The 18,813-nt window shown below is 30.2% G+C and overlaps 1 long non-coding RNA gene across 1 annotated transcript; it reads right to left on the bottom strand.

Moving 5' to 3' along the window:
* Positions 1–605: 605 nt before the first annotated feature.
* Positions 606–5,993, bottom strand: LOC129987422 (uncharacterized). Its single transcript, XR_008785582.1, has 3 exons — positions 5,857–5,993; positions 4,733–4,814; positions 606–1,719 (listed from the first exon to the last, which is right to left on the bottom strand). It is a non-coding gene; the product is annotated as an uncharacterized LOC129987422 (long non-coding RNA).
* Positions 5,994–18,813: the final 12,820 nt, after the last annotated feature.

The raw sequence follows: 18,813 nt of genomic DNA, 5'->3' as shown, positions 1-18,813 counted from the left end.
CTGGAAGCACACAGAAATGTCTCTTTAAATCATCCTGCTTTAAAAGCAACTTCACTGCAATTGCCATCTGGAAATGGTTTCTGCTTCGTATGTATACGGTGATGTCTCTTTAAATCATCAAGCCGATAAAAAGCTTTACTACAAACGTCACATACAAATGGTTTATAATTTGTATGTGTTCGTAAATGTATCTTTAAAGTCGAAATGGCACAAAATCTTTTATTGCACAAGTTACACACAAATGGCTTCTCATTTGTATGTGTCCGTTGATGTGTCTTTAAATTACCATTGTGAGAAAATGTTTTACAACATATTTCACATGCAAATGGTTTCTCTTTCGTATGTACTCGTAAATGCCTTTTTAAAATTGATTTGACAGAGAATGTCTTATTACATACTTCACATGCATATGGTCTCTCTTTTGTATGAGTTCGTAAATGTGTCATTAAATTTCCCTTCTGTGAAAATGTTTTATTACACACATCACAGGCAAATGGTTTCTCTTTCGTATGTGTTCTTATATGTTTCTTTAAAACCGATTTAACAGAGAAAGCCTTATTACACACATCACATGCAAATGGCTTCTCTTTCATATGCACCCACAGATGTTTCTTTAAACTCCATTTATCAGAGAATATCTTATTACACACTTCACATGCAAATGTTTGCTGTTTTGTATGCGTGCGTACATGTTTTACTAAATTTCCCTTCTGAGAAAATGTTTTATTACACACATCACATTCAAGTGGCATCTCTGTGGTATGCATCTGTAAATGTTTTTTTTTAATAAAATGATAGGTCAATTAAATCCTTATTATAGACTTCCTAAACAAATCTGTTTCATATACATATATAAATGCACAATTAAACTTCAACTGTTTATTTCATTTTCATCAATCTTGTCTGTAAATGTAAAATTAAATTTCAATACGTATCAACATATATTTCCATAAATTCTGTAAATAATACAGACAATACACTTAATCAAGAATACAATTTTGTGCAAAGAATATGCTTTCATATTCAAATTACAAGCATAATTTTTCTCTATTATGTACGTGGTAAGAAAATTATATTTAGTCACTAACGGGCAATTTCACTTTAGTGTTAGTATGTGAACGGAATTATAAATGCTCATACCAACTAATATTCCATGCAGTTTGAATGTATCAAAATATCCATTTTTTGATTTGTTTGCTGGAAATTGCTTAGAAAGTCAAGCATATGATTTTGCTTTTGTACATGGGTATTAAAATTTATAAAAAATATATATGAATAACAGAAATTATATCACAATTCAAATTTTTTTTGCAATAGATCCTGGCAATATTACACTTTATAATTTCTTGAAGCAGAATTTTTGGAAGATATTTCATATGAAACGAAATATGCTTTACTATTTAGGACAAACAGAAACATTTCATTTGTACACTGTATATAAATATTCACAAATGTATATAAAAAAATAATAAAAAGTTAAAGAAATGATAAATTTTTGAAATTTCAATTGGAAACACAATTTTTTACTATTTTCTGATGGTTTTCTCCATCGAAATGTAGTCTGATGCAAAGCAAATTTGTGAGTCTTCAGACATCTCCCTTTCCAATCATTGTCATTTTTTACTGGAATGATGTGGTTACCAAGTAGTCTATCCAGTTATCAGGGCACACTGCAAAACTCCGCCATCATTGAAGTTTCTCTTGAAGAAACTTTCAAATCTAAATGAAATAAAATATTTATAATATCATGATGTTAAATATTTATTATTATTAATAACATCCAACAATATTTATTTATTATAAACAATATTATTTATTAACAATAAAAAGTTAAAGCCTGCCCAATAAATCAACAATTGAAACCTTCCCCTCCCCATTTATGTTTGAAATTCTGTACCAAGTAGAAAATTGTCTCCAAGTAATTCATTACTAGTCAGTTTTAGAGAAGAGAAACAAAGATAATGAAGGCTTTTTCCATGGCATAATTGAAATTTTCAATTCACAGATTTTTTTAATTGAACTTTTTTAATAGAATATTTTAGAACTCTTTATGAAATTTTCTTTTGAATCAACAGACTTGTTTATCATGCTAGACAATTACGCTGAATAATAGTGAAATTATAGAATAATTAATAGAAAGATATACCTTCTAAAAGAAAAATAATACAGCATATTATTTAAATATTCTTCCAAAATAAAGACAAGGTTTTAACTAGAATTTTGGAACAACCACAACATACAATTTGACAACTTAAAAAAAATATATTGGTGTTTAGATTTACTATTCAGTTCTAAAAGTAACATTTCAACAAGTAAATGGAAAAAGATTTTTATCATGGCTAACTGAAGGGCTAGATTTTTAAGAAGACAAAATAGGCAGCTGCCTAGGGGCTAACAATTTTAGAGCATCCCAGCCCACAAGATGATTAATTATTATTATTATTATTATTTGCAGTATTGTGAAAGTTATGCTTTCCATTTAATTAAAGAAGACATGCAATATCAAAATTATTCAAATTAATATCAATTATTTTTTTAATTAATTTTAGGACATTATTCTAGTAATATTCCAAATAAATTGTCATTTGCAAGTTTTACATTATTTTATAATTCTAACATTATAATGTTTTATAATTAAAAAAAAATTGATCTTATAATTACGCATTACTTAGATTGTGTTAAGAAAGTTTTTTTTTTTTTTTTTATTGTTTTCTTTAAAATTATTTTCTGATTTTTCTTGGACATTTTTTAAATGTGATATGCTCAAACAAACTTTCTAGAAAGTGATCTGTAATTAAGTACTTTAAGCTTTTGAGATGCACTTAAACATTATCATTTTGTGTACATTTTTTTTGTAGGTATATATGACTTACGTATATATTTGTATGTATGTATGAGAAACAGTTTTTCTTTTCAAAGATTTTTTTTTACATACAATATTAAATTGTTTAATTTATTACACTCTATTTTAATAGTCAAAGGTGACATGCATTTCAGTTTATCTGTCTTCAATTTAAAATATATAAAATTGATGTTTTTTTTTAATATCAGAAAACACATATTTTTAATGAACTTTAAATAAATAAATAAAAAATTCTAGCGAAGTGGCAGAAAAATATCCTGCTAGTTTAATTTAATTTTTTGACACAAATAACAAAAGCATAAATTACACTTCTGAAAAACTGCTTTTTTCATCCTTCTTATTACTGAAATATTTAAATTCATTTGGGGTTGAGATTGAATTGTGAAAAAAATTCATATTTCATGAAAAAATGTTTGATAAATCAATAATTAATTAATATAATGTATAACACTGAAACATTTTGATTTAGCTTCACTGAAAAATTATGCCAATGTAGTCATAGATTGTAGTCAGAATACCATCACAAAACAATTATTATTATTTCAATTACTTGAGCTATACTATGGGATCAAAGAAAGACATAAAAGTTTAGGGAGGAGTGAAATTACAAAGAGATTGTATCTTTAATCTAAAGTGGTAAAACAGTTTACCATATGGGTACTTAAAAATTGACAAATTTGGAGGTAAATACAATAAAAATAACTTCAGAAAGTGTAAATTATTTAAACTAAAATAAGCAGAATAGAAGCCCACCCAATAATCTTTTAATGAAAACTATATTATTTTAATATATATATACATACATACATGGCATATATTTACACACTTAGCATATAGTATATGTATACCTCTATACATACTCATACACGAGAGGAAATACTTTTAAACTCAATATACTTATAAATGGCATAACAGTATCACAAACAAACAGTGAACATACTTAATAATGAATTTTGAAGGTAACATTATAATAGAGTCATATAAAAACAGTCATAACATAATACACATACAGATATATAAAAATTATCAAAATAAGAAATACTAGAATGTGCTTTTGATTATGAACTTAATTCACTGTTTGCAAATGTTAGAAATTTGTTCAAATATTCTCTTATGTTATTATTGATTTTGAACTCTTAATTAAAAAAGGATAATCTGTTGCTTATGAATAATAATCAGTTGCAAAGTAAAATATGCTCTAGAGATCAAATTTTTTTTCATTCTTCACGTTCATCTATTTAATTAAAAAAAATCATTACATAAAGCTTCCATTAAAAAGGAAATATATCAGTGAGGGCATCAATGGAACATTTAATTTAGAGCAAATAAATATCTTCATTTGAATATTTTTTACATAAAAAATAAATTATGGTGTTACAGTTATACAATTGAAATAATTTAATAAACCAATAAAGAATGAAAGTAATAGTATGCTATAAGCAAGAATTTTGAAACATTAGATTATAAAAATAAAATAATAATAATAAGTTAAAAGTGAAATTTCAAGCATTTAGAGTTTATACTATACAGAAAATATAAGGAATAACAATTTCTCAACAATAAAGTTATTTTTTATGTTACATTATAAAAGTATATAATAACAGAAGACAAACATTATGAAATAAAAAAATTCCAAGAAAACTTATAAATAAAAAATACCCAGTTTATTGGTACATTACATAAACCAGATATAATTTTAAGAAATCTCCCATTTCCACCTGAAAAAGCTGAAATTTTGACAGCTAAGTTTCTTTCCAAAAATTTAGCTTTCTTTGCAACTTAAATTTATATAGACTTATATATACATAAAAAAAAAACATTTAATTTTTATATAACCAATATTAATAGAAAAAAGTAATATTTATTTACCTTTATTTAGAAGTCTTTCTAAGTTGACTTTTTAATTTTTAGCTGTTCCTCTTGGACAAAAGATTTTAAATTCAACAGAATACTGAAAAAAAGAGGATATATATATATTTGAATGCAATATATTCCTAAAGATGTATATCAGAAAATGAAAGGTCAGTATTTTTTTATATTTGAATGAGGTCAAACTGCTAAAGTTAAAAAAATAGTTATTATAAAGTATAGATAAATAAAAACACATTTTAAAAAATGGTAAAGGGCTGCAAAATCTTTGGGGGGGGGGGAGAGGAAACAAAACAAACAAAAAAACAACAACTGAAGATTTGTTAAACATAAATAAAATTTCTCTTAAAAAATATTTAATATTTTTTTATAATGTATTCTTTTAAGAACAATAAATTTTTAGAATGCATTCCTTTTATTAATGAATTTCTATCTCTTTCTCTTCAACAAATTATGGTTAAGAAATTAGTTTTTTTTTCTTTTGAATGAAATGATTTCTAATCCCATTTTAAGTTTAAAAATATTTTACTTTTTTAAATAAAAAACTATACTTCCTATATATATATATACAGTTCTACAGATAGATATATGTTTCAACAAAAATAATATAAACATATAATAAAACTTGATCATCTTATTTAAAACAACACTAAAAATAAAAGCAAAAAAAAAAAAAGACTTTATAAATTAAAACTCTATTCTTTACTTTTTTTAATTAGCCATACATAATTTATTACAAAGCAATTTTCCAATTTATAATAAAACTGAACTTCAGTCATCATACTAAATTTAAAAATGTACCACTCCTAATCTGTTCATTTGCTCACTATTAAAACAAACAGCAACAAAGTTGAGTAAACTAAATATAATCAGAGTGCATTTAATAATTAGCTATTTTAATTTGTTTTTACATTTATACCATTGAAAAAATGAGTTATATTAAATACTCAAAATAAAAACAGACCTCTTTATTGAAAGGAAACATAATTTTTTTTTTCTTAAATAAAAGAAATGTGAAAGGTAATTCTGTAATAAGTAACACAGTTATATTTTAGAAATAAAAAAAACTAAAAAAAAAATGAGAATTGCCACTATGATTGTGCATGTAAGAACTCAAATCTTACTGTTACTCAGTTGTTTCGTTTTAGTAGGGTTTTGTTGACAATCATTTGTTGTTGATATTTCAGCTTGTTTCTTGACGCTAGAGGGATTTGATGTTTTACTCTTTGCATAAGAGGCCTGCAGTGCCGGTACGGTAAAGTGACGAATAGCTCCGGATCCTACTACTCGATTTTGGAACCGAGAACGAAAAAAGGAATGTTCTTATTTCCAATTAAACACCTGAACGCGTTCGAAGTTCGCAACCCAGTCCCGAGTGAAAAAAAGCACACATATAATGTGAAATATCGTGTAATATTAAATAATATTCACATTATTGTTGAAATTGAGTATTGTAATATCGCACAATGTTGTGCAAAAAGCAGTGAAGTTGGATACCATTCAACTTGGTGTTGTACATTCCTCGAAACAAAACTTTTGGGAAAGAAGAGAAAATGTTCGCCTTGTTTCAAAGGGGAAGAAAGAAATTAGGAGCCATATTTTATGCAGCGTTTAGGAGAAAACAAACAAACAACAACACATTTTTTGCTTTAAGCATTCCATTCTAATAAAAATATTCAAGTAAATTTGTAATAATGTAATTTATTATTTATAATGCATGTTTTTTTACAAGGAAATTGTTTAGACATTTGTCTTTGGCTCCACTTCAAAATCTGGTGAAAATAAGATATAGCATTATTATTAAATGAATTTGTAGCCCGCACAGCTCTGCTTTATCAGTTAATGTATTTCAACATAAGATGCAATAATTTCCTATGCTTTCAACATCTCCTTTATTTACCTGGGAAGTTGTTGCACTGTTGTGTCTACTATTTCCTCATTTCCTCATCAAATCACCTTTGCATTTTTTTTTTGACATAGACATAGAATACAGTTCCATGACATATGACATAGAATACAGTTCCATGACATATGACATAGAATACAGTTCCATAAGCTCTTCGGTAATTTTGGCGATGTTCATACACCAGCTTATTGATGTCGTTTCTTCTAGCCTCACAATCTTGGTCAGGGACAAAATATCGATGATCGAAGTTCTACAGGCACTTGCTAAAACCCCTTGGTGTTGTGTTCGACAACGCTATCCAGCCAAAACTTCTCCAGTGTAGACATAAGGGTTTGCTTCAAACAAACGCTCAAAACAAACTGATCAAAGTTAATCCAGCATGTGACATCACGGCGTCTCTTCGCCTCTCGTTTTGCGAAACATAGTTTGTTAACTCTTTCGGAACCGGAGGCCTCTATCCAAGACGCACGCACGAGATGGAGCTTACGCGAAAGGAATCATCCCACAGGACGGAGGTTTTGCGTCAATAAGCCTAACTTTGAAAAAAAAAAAATCGCAAAAAATAAAGTTTGTCCTAACGTCCTCATTTTTACTACTTTTTTAGATTATTAGTTTATTCACAATACGAACACATTCTTCCTCTCACAAATCGCATTTTCTTGCCATAATAAACCGAAACCAAGGCTTTCCGTAATAAAAAGTACGCAAAATGTATTCTAAAGTTACGCGAAATACAACAGAACTGACGATAAAATCAGAAAAAAACTACAGTTACTCAGTAATAATCAAAAAAGAAGAGAGAAAAAGAAGAAACGCGAATGATTCTATCAAGTGAAAAGTTACACAACCCAGCTTTGTTTATTTATATTGCTCTTACCCCCCCCTCCCTGCAACAGCTGATGAGTTTGCAGCCCAGTAACAAGACCACAAGACAAAAGTAAGTACTCGTGTCTTGTAGCTGTTATCTGGCTTATAAGGCAGTTAACAGCGCATTAGAATCAACAGCATTAGAAACACCACCACTTAACAGTCATATCGTTCATCTCACCTCCGACTCACTGGAGGGAGAGTCTGAGGTGAAAGCTTATAAGCCAGTTAATGTCACTCTATATGTGCAAGTGCTTTTGTATTGTGGTCATGTTACTGGGCTGCGAACCACAAGGTTCCATTCCCGCTCATCACAATCCGCTACAGACATATAGTTACTCATTGGAAATACCGGTTAAATTTCATTTCAAACGTTCAGATATAGCTTTGTGTTCATGATTTCGTCAAATTTTCAGACCATACATTAATTGTCTTACATATGTCCTGTGCACATGAAGTCCGGTCCCATGACATCATATCGTAATCAAAAACATAATGTCCGATTAATCCATCTTCGAATTTCGTGCTATTGTAATGTCACCCTATTTTTTATTCGTCTTATAATGACTTAGATATTAAACAGAAACGTTCTCTTTTTAGCTTTCAGCATTTCAGTGGAAGAAAAATACCCGAAGAAATATTTGATAAAATAATGAAAACGCTTTGAATTTCAGAATAACAATGTAATATATTATTAGAAAAGGGACAATAAATGGCAAATTCAGAAAATATATTTTTTAAGATTTGGAGCAATGTGGAGATATTTCCAGAAGTTATCGAAGAAAAACGTCAAAATTCAGCTTAAATTTCAATTAATTAAGATTAAAAATTTAAATTTAAATTAATTTCCCAAATTTTTACTTTAAAAAGAAAACTGCTCCAAATCCACATCGTTCAAAAAAAAAAAAAAAAAAAAAAAAAAAAAATCATACGCACACACACGTTTCTTATTGCAGATAAAAATATTCCTGGAATCCCAACAAAATTTGATGACTGTCTGCTTTGCTTTTAATCTGTATGACCTTGTGATTTCTCCACTTATTTTAGGAGCTTTTACAATTATCCACCTTGAAGTAAAACTTTTCCAAAATTTCACTTTTCTCAGCTGAATTTTTTTTATCCTTTTATTAGTGCCTTAATAGTCTTTCCAATTAAAATTGATAAAGTAATTTGTAAAATGGTAAAAATTTTTAGATTCTTATAATTAGAGAGCCGAAAATCTGAATTTATGCTTCCTAATATTTTTCCACTCAGAATTCATGCTGAAAAATTGTAATTTTTTTTTAGTATATTCTCATATACAGAATACTGAGACTCGACAAAAAATTCGAACTCGAGATTTTGACGAATCTCCAAGTTTTAGAACTCTTTGAGTTCGAAAAAGACAATATCTTTGTTTATAATTTAAAATCACTTTAAGCTAGACGAATGAAAACTGATATGATCTTTGCCCAAATTTGCAGATTTCCATGAAATCTTCGGCAAAATCTATTCAGAGAACATCTGTCTGTCGGACTGTTTGAACATAGGTTAACAAACAAAATGAAGGCACCCATATGGATAAAATTCAGCACGCAAATTTAATATCCACATTGCATACATCTATCAACTTTTGAGTTAAATTCAGTAAGGGGTTGATAATCCGTCAGTCTGTATTTAAAGAAGCATGCAAACGCCATAATTCAAAAACACAAAGACATATCAAATTCGGCATATGATTTTGTGACTGCAATTATAAATCTGTGTCAAATTTTGGTTTAAATCAGTTGAGAGTAAAAAAGTCTAAAACATTTAAAATGCATAAAACGTCTTTTCAAAAACATTTAATATTTTGAAGCTCCATCAATTAACTAAATGAAGTGCTCATTTTAATGCAAGTGTAAATATATTCAATGAAGCAGTCTAAAATTCATACGATATTTTGTTTACATTTGACTTTTGCCACTAGACAATAAGTAATGAGGGTGATTTCTGTTCCACGTACGTTAGTGTTCCATATGTACAGATATTTTTAAATGTTTCAGTAATTATTATGTTTTTGCTTTTTAAAAAATATTATTAAATATATATTTAATTTAAAGCAAGTTATTAATGAACTCTTTTAAATATAATTTTAAATATTAAAACAAAATTGTAAATAAATGCAACCGATGTCCTTAAATCCGGTATAAAATTTCGATTTTTTGAAGCAGGTCTTGAAAATATCAACTGTGTTGATAGGATGTCATCGTTAATCGAACGGAACTGAACATTAATTTTGAATAAAATCGTCCAATTTTATTAATTTTGTCGCCTTTTTATAGATTAAGATGTTTTTTTAAATTCAATCTGAGCTTACATCACATGCAATTAAAAATTCATAGTAAATAATGACGTAAATTACTTTTAGTTCATTTCTCTTTCTTTCTGATTGGTGAATTTTCGTAAGCGGAAAAATATTTTTTTTCCCTAATTAATGCGTCTTAAATTATAATATATTATAGAGAGAACGACAAGGTAAAATTGAAGGAAAAATAATCTTCTTAATAAGTGACGCTAAAAAAAATGAATCGATTAATATTCTCATTCTTTGAAACATAATTTTGAACTTTCGAATACAGTTATGCATATCTAATCTACATAGGCATAAATGAAGAAAAGAATAATGTACATTCATTTTAGTTGGATTAATTCACTTCTTTTATTGCATTATAACTTTGCATTACAATTTTAAATCCATGGCTCTCTATTCTGAAAGAATTTTCTACTTAAGTTAATATAAATTTTCAAAGATGGTTAGCTAATACAGAAAATATACTTTACGAATATCAATTAAAATTTATTATATTTTTAAAAAAGTTTTATCAGACTCTCTTAATTGAAAGCTACAAACGGAAGGAAAAAACTTTTAAATTAAGGTCTTATAATATATTTTAAATTTACAGAATACATTTTATAGTCAAATTGAACTCTTATGCAAATTTATTTTTATGAATGATGATCATTTTTTATTTAGAAAAAAATTATTTCAACATTGGTATTTTGGAATATATCTTTTGTGGTTAAAAAATCTTTAATTGTAAGTTCATAGAAAAAAAGTAAATTCAATATGCATGAATTTTAAAGAAATTCTTCTTTTTGCACATTAATCTGTCTATTAATATACAAAACCCAGAGAAATGAGGCTATAGCTGTCATCTGCCTACATATCGCTAAAAATCGGACGGCTGTGGCTGCAATTTGCAGCAACGTATTAATAAAAAAGTGTAAAAAAAAAATTTATTTTTGTTCTCTTGATAATGACATTACTGTTTGTCACAATAAAAAATAAGCCAATGGGAATAAATTTCATAATATGCATTCGTAGAATCCATTTCATCCTTTTAGTCTTCATAGAATCATATCACTTGCAAATGACATTAACATATTTACGATATGGAATATCGAATAAAGGTATTCAAAAAGTTTTTCCCACTCAAAAGATTATAAAAGTAGTAGCAACTTGAAACTTCAATACAACTTCGGATTTTATAGAGAAAACTTGACAGAACCTGTCAGTTTCGATATTTGCAGCGAGTGCAGTTTTTTTTTTTTTCTCCTTTTGAAACATTCCACAATCGTATTTATGAATCACAGCATGTCCTCCCACAAAATGAATAAAATATCACTTTATATATTTTTCTAGTTTAATCGATTAGAATTTCTCTACACTGCATGCATTTTCTTTCCCCTTAAATGTCTACGGAATCAGAGATCCGACAGCTTGAAAAGATTTTTGATGATGTAAAATCATGACAGTAAATTCGAGGTAAGCAAAAAGTTGAGGAGAATTCATTTTTTGGAAATATTTTATAAACTTGGTTTAGGAATTCAGCCAAAGTAAGAAATTCACATTTTCTTATTTTAAGAGAAGAAACGTTTTAACGATATTTTATACTTTTCCTGTTTTAAATTCTTTCAGATAGAAGTTTGAAATTTAAAGCAGTTTTATATAATGATATTTTAAACTCTTAATTTAAACCAAATTAATTTCCAAAACGTTATCTTAATTTAGCCCATAGTAAAATATTCTCTTATTTCCTGATCTCATTCCATGTATGAAGTCGTTTAAAAATTACTGCGCAATCAATATACGTATCAAGTGAAAGTGATCCTTTCGATGTCCTTGTCAAAGGTCAACACGTGTATTCAATGGGCCCGTGGCCGGAAATCCCATGTTATATAAGACTAGTGATCATTTGTTTTGTTCATTCTTTACTTCTGCTTTTGTGCCGCACTTTGGCGGACGTGCCTTGTCCGCGTCTCTGCTTGTAAATAATTATGCTTTCTGGGAATGGATATTAAAGAGAATTAAAAAATCCAAAATGTCTCCTTACTGCTTCAACCAAAATAAGCTTACACACACACACGTACGCACACACACACACACACACACACACACACACACACACACACACACACACACACACACACACACACACACACACACACACACACACACACACACACACACACACACACACACACACACACACACACACACACACACACAAATCCGGCCTGAGAAAATCTTCAGGCCGGATATTTTATTTGGTTTAATTTTGGAAGACACTTTGAATTTTTAAATTCGTTTTATTTCATCTCAGGAAGCATGATTCATGTAAAAGCATAAGCGACGAGCACATCAATACAGAATGACACAGAGCGAAAATAATGAAAAGCTAATGAAAATGTTACCACTGTGAATATATACTGTGATATTTTGGTAGGGATTTCCTACACGTGTTGAATTTAGGTAAGGACATTATAGGGATCTTTAAAAGAATTTGTTTAGGTGAGCAATTTTTTATCCCTTCACTCGGATCGTGGGAACTGTTGACGAAAGCATTTTTACAGAGATTTCTGTTGCATTAATTAAATGGAAAAAGTGGAATGGGATCAGGAAATAAGAGAATATTTTAGAATGAAGTTAATATGTGCTGAATTGAGATAAAAATTAGGAAAATAATTTAGTCTAAATTAGATAATTAGATTTTAATATATATATATATATATATATATATATATATATATATATATATATATATATATATATATATATATATATATGTAAGCATTATTTTATGTGAAGCAGAATGAGTTTGAAGACAGTGAAGATACTTTTGATTTCGTGACGTCGTTTTATTTCATTTTGAAGAAGCAAGCATATGTACAAGCGACGAGCACACAGAAAAGAATGTGGGAAGAGCTCTTGGACATTTTATCCCTGGTCTTATATAACCTATGATTTTGATAGTGCTAATATATTACGAGATTTCGATAGGGATTTTCGTTACACGCGCGGAGAAGGCAGGGGAAACACAGGGAGATTTTAAAAAAGAATTTGCCTCATCAGCGGTATTTTGTCTCTTCACGCGCAGTGTGGGAAAGTTAGATTTTAGCTGATTCAACAATTTAACAAAGCTTCTCTTGAATTAATTAAGTAGAGACAGTGGAATTGGATCACGAAATAAGAGAATATTTTAGAATGAAGTTACTATGGGCTAAATTAAGATAAAATCTTGAAAATTAATTAAATTGAAATTAAAAGTTTAAAATATCATTACATATATATATTGTTACGAATCCTTGATGCGGCTTCCCAGCATAGTGGGTTCCATAGGAGATCCCAGATCTTGGCGACAAACTTGGCGACTATTTGGCGACTTTGGCGCCAAAATAGATTCTACCCGATACATCGAGAATTTTCCCGATCCGTCCAGTAGGAACCGAGTTACGCCTCGAACGTTCCTGATTGGTTGAGAGGTTTCTAGCCCCGACTCCTGAGACCTATAAAAGGAGTGGCCCGCAGCTGCCGAGTGGTCGTGAACCAGATCGGAGAGTAGTCGGAAGCGACAGAGAAGAGTAGTCGGGATTGACAGTAAAGAACTGGCCTTCCGGAGATAAGCGGAGCAGCGACGGAGTCAAGCTAGTGCTGAAATAAGCTGTGCGCTACTGTCTGCAGTAGATTCTTGTTATATGCTGCTGTGTATGCTATTGTTGCTGCACATCTCGGCTGAAGATAATCGTCTTCTGTGCTGTATATAATGTCGTCTTTGTGCTGTCCTGTGTGTCTTCGTGTAAATAAACGTCGTTGTTTTATTTTCTACTGCCGCCTGGTGATTGAGCGTTCTCCACACCATATAATATCCACTATCCAAACGAACCCCGGAAATTTCGCAACAATATATATATATGAAGATGAATATTTATTAAACACAAATTAAGTTTTTCAATGATTTTATTTTATTTTATTTCAGTGAAATCTGGACTCATGCTTTTCCAGACAAAAAGAAAGTTATTTGCTAACATCTTTAAGTTCAAAAATTAATTAAAACTAGCGTCCTTTGGCGACCACCTTTCTTCCCTAGATGCTGACTTTTTAATCTGTAATGGAATGAATTTTTTAAAATTCACTTTGTTATTTGATAGGAACTGAAAAACATGAATTCATTTGCATTAGTTGAAATTAAGAAGAAGTTATTATGAAATAAACGCAAAAGTGAAAATTCTATCACGGAGTTAATGATTGGTACAAGAACGTGATTGAATGTTTTGATTCATGAGTTTGAATTCCAACATAACATTTATACACGTAACAAATTGAACTAAACCATATTGCTAAAATTAAAGATATTAACAATACATATTTAATGAAATCAATTTCATTTCCATACTTTTTTGAATCTTAAAATAATGCAAAGGCAATTTTTGTAAGAAAATTGTTTTGGAAGATATTAACGTCACTTTCCATCGGCATGTCGGCGTTACCCATCTGGTGACGGTTAAGCCTATTTTTATGCTCGATTAAACTTTCTGTTTGAAACTTATTTCTTGGATTCTTTCCTCTAACTAACTTGTCTATTTTGTTGTTACGGCGAAACCTTTCCAAAACATTTAATAATACTTTGCAGCTCCATCAATTAATTAAGCGAAGTGCTCAATTTCATGTAGTTGTAGATATATTCGATGAAGCAGTTTAAAATTCGTACGTTATTTTGTTTACATTTGACTGTTGCCACTCGACAATAAGTAATGAGGGTGATTTCTATTCTACGTACGTTAGTGTTCTATATATATAGAGAGAGATTTTAATTAAGTTTTTAGCGATTTTTAGCTATCGTAATAACAGGTCCAGCGGGATTATTCAAAGTCTTGACTCTTAATTGAAAATAAGAATAATTTTTTTTGTTATAAATAACTATACAATAATCATTATAACTATAAAGGAAAAAATTATTAAAAATAAATAATTCATTTTAATTTTATGCAGTAGTTTCATTTGGAGATAGTGTTGATAAGGTAAATCTGCCTTTATAAATCTTGGCATCAATACATTTTTTTTTTCAAAATTTGAATAAATACCACAGTCTTACAGTGAGATTTTGTCGACTACTATGGAGATATTTACATTTTGCAATCTAACGAAATGTTTCGGCGTTCTTCATTCTTTCGGTGACCGAGCAATTGAAAAGGCTGATGCTTTTAGGAAGTGTGTAGAGTTCAATAGAAAAAAACAAAGTTAATTTTTTAAATAGATCGCATAATGAAATCTGGAATGGAAATTGAAAAAATCTGAATGACCGGACGGTCACAACAGCAATACTGACGGTAACTGTGGTTGAGTTCACCCATCGACGATGGGACAAGCCGACCCCACCTTTTTCTGCACCCACCAGAGTGGCGAGAACCAACCCCCATGCCGGAAGCTTCTCACCCTCAATTACAAGACGCCCTCCACGGGGGTATTCGCATAATATTGAAAACAATTTTGCTCTCAAATGCTTAAGGCAAATAAAAATAAACTAAGCGGCCATCAAAAATGATATCCCGACAAAAGAAGATCATTGCAAAGATCAAGAAATATGAACTTTGGATATGCATATTGGCCAGAAAATAAAACCCTCCAACATCAAAATCTACGGTCCGTAGAGTCGTATAGAAGTTCAATTGTGTATTTAATAAGAAGAGGATATCTGCTCCGAAATTTAGTAAAAAGTGCATACGCGCACACACACACACACACACACACACACACACACACACACACAGAAGTGATTGACATTCACTCAAAAAGCGATATCTTAGAAAAAAAAAAGATTCATACGCAACGATGTTCTCTAACAGGATTTATTTAAAAATGTCAAAATTTGAAGACCTTCTTAAATAACTTTCAAGAAAATTATTCAACCAACTAAACAACTGCAAAAACCCAACCATCAAAATTCAAATCCGTTATACTCTCAACTTCAGAAAGTATTTCTATTCATACGCAACAACTAAATAAAGCCTTCCACTTAAAAATACGATTACGGATTTTTTTTTTTACAGAATAAAATGTCACTATATTGTTGCGAATCTGCAATGTTGCTTCTCAGCACGGTTAGCTCCATCGTAGGAAAGACCGTTTTATTATAAGCTTTATTGGATGCTAATCGGGTAGAACCAATAGAAGCTGAGATATGCTTGGTTGTTCGAAAACCTTCTCTGCCTTGCTTCGGAAACAATCAAAGGCCGGTAGCCCAAGCTGAAGACTGTCATCTAGTAGTATAGAGTTGCTTAGCGAGTCAACGGCGAACTAGTTGGATCAGTCCAACGAAGCGCACATCTTGAGTGGAGCTCAAGCGATTGAAGAATTGAGCAGTGCGCCGAATCTTGGAGTTTATTATAGAGACAGCGTAGAGTTAAGTCTGGAGTAGCCAGTCATATAGCAGTGAGTCGACAGTTGGATACAGCTAAAGCGAGAAGACAATGGGCAATAGCAGGCGTTTGGAGAGACCATAGCTACGTAGATTCCATTCTCCTGCTGAGCTCTGTCCTGCTGCTTTGTGTGCTGTGGTTGTTATTAGCTACCGATTGTTACTTGTGGGCTGCTGTTTGTTCTAAGTGTGGTGCTGTGTACGTCTCGGCTGTGTTTTGTCGTCTGTGTATTTGTTTCTTCGTGTACTAAACGTCATTATTTGATACTGAGGCCTGCTGATTATGTTGAACCATACACCCACTATCCGTCATCCGATTTTGGCAGAATTTTATTTGTTTGTAACATTAGGTAGTAGGGGTGGAATTAACACATTTAGTGGTGGAATTTTCGTAACGATATATACGCAGAATCGCCAACGATGTGCTTCATACGTCAGCGACAATTTCGCAGAACCACGACACGACGTACTACAAGACAGTAGGCAATTGTTACAGAAGTAAAAATGATGTTTTCGACCCGTCCACTGAGATTGTTTGAGCACAGTTTACAGGAAAAGTAATTCCTTTAGGAGATATAAATACCTTTCCGATTTCTATACGGTTTCGGAGATTTTGTGCGACTCCGCTGAGGCTTACAGTGCGCTATTTTGGTACCCTCGCCTGTGAATTTCTTGCCACCGAAAGTGGTTAATGTCTATGCAGTTTATACATGAGAAGAAAGAAAGTTAATTTTCAATACCTTGAATGTTGGAAGATGGATTATCTTTAAATTTACATTTTTAATATTACAATGTTAACATGGAACATGGCTCTATTTGAATGAACCATACACGGAATAAACAAAAATACATATGGCTTTTAATGTAATATGACGTTGATGTCTGTTGCACTTTCATGCTTACATAAGAGTTCTTGAATAATAAATAAGCATATTCCTATACCTATATCAATGAATACCAATGAAGCAGTTCCAATACTTATAAATAAGCATGTTCTTACTTCCCAGGAAGGGATGCAAGTGGAATGGGAGTCCAGCTACCTCTACTCAAATAACGGGAGGCTTATTTCCATTTCATTTTTCATAGTTACAACAATATTTATTTTTTAGGATTATTTTATCTTAGCTTTAACATATAATGCCTTATCATTATTTTTTTAAATTTTTCTCACTTAATCAAATATAGTTTTAAAATTTGCCTAAATGGTTTCAAAAGTTAATAAATACTTCCAAGCAAGATCCCACTAAATCGTGGCAGGTTCATACCCTTTGGATATTATAGATTCTTATGGGTTGTAAAAAATATCAAAAGCCAGTTTGTCTGAAGATAAAGATACGGTTATGTATTTTTATGTTATCGCTATTTTTATAAAATGTCGCTATTTTGTTTTGTTTCTTTTTGCCTTTTAGCAAAATAATTTACAGACAGATATAGATATACATATACTCAGAGGTAGAGTTAAAAAGATACTTTAATATACTATTTTAATTCGCTGTTAAAACAATTGTTCATGCTATTTCGGTTGTCAGAGATATAAACAATCTTTTAATGAATTTTCATATTGTTTTTTGAAAAATCATAGATGGTTTATCTGTGAAGGTAAATCATCAAAGAACATGACAGAACAAAACCCATGAAAGAACAACACATTGTTGAAACAATGTCTTATTCTTTCACATCCAATACAGATATTTGAAAAATGATAATTTGATTAATGTTGAATTAATCAAATTAGAGAATCGCATTTTTCGAATTAAAATTTACGATTGAGAAAAAAAAAATGTCTTTAAAATATCTCTTAAGTTTTAACAACGATGTGAGATCTTAATTTTCTTAAGTATTGTTACGAAAATTCCTTCACTAAGTCCATAAATTCAACGGGTTCGCTTGTAGTGGGTGTATGGTGTAACACAAACAGCAACTAGAGATGTATAATCCACGATTTTTTGAATAACAAATAATATTGCTATTGTTATTTTTAAATATGCGTTCCAAATATCTGTTATTTCAATCATATTATTAATTAAAAATTATTACTTAATATTAAATATAAAATTTATTAATTGTAATTAATACTTAATTTACTAATTTAAGTAACGTGTGATTGAATTAATTTATCTGTTTCAGCTTACTTCTTAAATTTTATTTTTTTTCTCAAAACTATTTATTTAATTTATTTATTAGAGTGAACCATTTTCTGGAAAAGGTGAGTTAAAAATATATGTCATTTCTTTAAAATGTTTACTTTAGTTCTATATTCTACCAATAGATGGCGCCAGCAGTAAACAGAATACATGTAATTAAAGTCAATCATGTCACGAGCAATTAAAAATGATCTGTACGGAATAGTGCATCATCAAATACGAATATCGGTCACTCCCGTAAAGTGGAGCGGTGACTTCGCACTTTCCAGTGAAGCCTCGTATTTTCCGATGAAGTCACCGCTCCGATAAATTTCAGTGATATGCAATTCAAAGATACGATACGATAATTCCAATAACCGGTCCGTTCACTTTTCAATCCAATCACAGATTTCTTTCGAGAGCTTCCATTGGACAGATCGTATCGATTGTTACTTTCCAGTGAAGTCA

The sequence above is a fragment of the Argiope bruennichi genome, chromosome 10, assembly GCF_947563725.1.
Source record: "Argiope bruennichi chromosome 10, qqArgBrue1.1, whole genome shotgun sequence".
NCBI classification, from domain to species: Eukaryota; Metazoa; Arthropoda; class Arachnida; order Araneae; family Araneidae; genus Argiope; species Argiope bruennichi.
This window is presented reverse-complemented; position numbering and strand designations above follow the sequence as displayed.